We start from the raw sequence: 2,308 nt of genomic DNA, 5'->3' as shown, positions 1-2,308 counted from the left end.
AAGCAATGATCAGCCTTTACTATGGTCTATTTTATCCTCATTTCACATATTGTGTCCCTATATGGGGATGTTCATGGCCGTCTTTTTTTAATAAGATAACAATAGCACAAAATAATTTTTTCGGTGTATATTTTTCCTAAAAAAGTTTGAGTCAACAGCCAATATTAACTCTGAATTCAACTTGTTAAAGTTTCCCTTTATACACAAGTATTTCACGTTATTATTAATCTTTAAAAGTCTGGGACATAATAAAATTTTCAAGTGGTAGAAAATGTTACTCACACTAGAAGTAATAACGTCAACCTGATTTGTCCATTATTTAGAACAGTATTATTTAAAAACAGTGTGACAAGTTTTGGACAAAAACTATTCAATAATTTGCCTTTTGATAAAAAAAAAAAAAGTTCTTCTAACAACTGCTAATAAGTTTAGATTTAAGCTAGAGATAAAGAATTATTTATATAACCAACAAAATCTGTGATACTGTTATTGTAATTACTATTTACTGTTATTCTTATTATTGTTATTATCATTATTTATTATTATTATTATTATTATTATTATTGTTATTACCAGTATTGTTACTATTATCATTATTATTATTATTATTATTATTATTATTATTATTATTATTATTACTACTAGTATTGTTACTATTATTATTATTACTATTATTATTATTATTATTATTATTATTATTATTATTATTATTATTATTACTAGTATTGTTACTATTATCATTATTATTATTATTATCATTATTATTATTATTATTATTATTATTACTACTAGTATTGTTACTATTATTATTATTGCTATTATTATTATTATTATTATTATTATTATTATTATTATTATTATTACTAGTATTGTTACTATTATAATTATTATTATTATCATTATTATTATTATTATTATTATTATTATTATTATTATTACTAGTATTGTTACTATTATTATTATTATTATTATTAGTATTATTATTAGTATTAGTATTGTTACTATTATTATTATTATTATTATTATTATTATTATTATTATTATTACTAGTATTGTTACTATTAGTAGTAGTAGTAGTAGTAGTAGTAGTAGTAGTATTGTTACTATTATTATTGTTATTGTTATTATTACTATTATTATTATTATTATTATTATTATTATTATTATCATTATTACTGTTATTATTATTATTATTATTATTATTGCTATTGTCATTGCTATTTCATTATTATTATTGCTATTGTTATTATTGTAATAATCTTTAATTAGTGCCACTCTTTATCATTACTTCAATCATAAAGTTTTTGTATGTTAAAATTTGTTAGTTACCACGCCCTCTACCATTTGTATGTAAAATAAAATGTCCATTATGGAGCTCCGGCTCGACGGACCGTAGCTAACGTTATATATTGTATATAGTACATGTTAAAACTTTATGTAATATGGTTAGCAATAAATACTTACTTACACACACACACACACACACACACACACACACACACACACACACACACACACACACACACACACACACACACACACACACACACACACACACACACACACACACACACACACACACACACACACACACACATACACACACACACGCCCGGTAGCTCAGTGGTTAGAGCGCTGGCTTCACAAGCCAGAGGACCGGGGTTCGATTCCTTGGCCGGGTGGAGATATTTGGGTGTGTCTTCTTTCACGTGTAGCCCTTGTTCACCTAACAGTGAGTAGGTAGGGAATGTAAATGGAGGAGTTGTGACCTTGTTGTCCCGGTGTGTGGTGTGTGCCTGGTCTCAGGCCTATCCGAAGATCGGAAATAATGAGCTCTGAGCTCGTTCCGTAGGGTAACGTCTGGCTGTCTCGTCAGAGACTGCAGCAGATCAAACAGTTAAACACACACACACACACACACACACACACACACAATACGATTAATCTCCTTCAGTACTGTGACGCGTTTTTACTATGAGTTTGGAACATGACTTTTTTTATATAGACGATTTCATTTGCACTATCAAGGGTCTTTGGAGTTAGAAGGTTAATAGTCCAGAATTTTCACTATTTTCATCCCCACATGAGATTCTTAAGCTGTTCAAAATCACCTAATAATAACTTAAATAAATATGAAGACGTGCCATGGTACTGAAGGGGTTAATGGCTGAGTGGGGAGGGAGAGAGAGAGAGAGAGAGAGAGAGAGAGAGAGAGAGAGAGAGAGAGAGAGAGAGAGAGAGAGAGAGAGAGAGAGAGAGAGAGAAAGTCTCATTATGATAAAATATGTCTGGGAGCACACCGTTTTGA

Source organism: Portunus trituberculatus, chromosome 20 (genome assembly GCF_017591435.1).
Source record: "Portunus trituberculatus isolate SZX2019 chromosome 20, ASM1759143v1, whole genome shotgun sequence".
Classification (NCBI taxonomy): Eukaryota; Metazoa; Arthropoda; class Malacostraca; order Decapoda; family Portunidae; genus Portunus; species Portunus trituberculatus.
Note: the sequence above shows the minus strand (reverse complement) of the source record.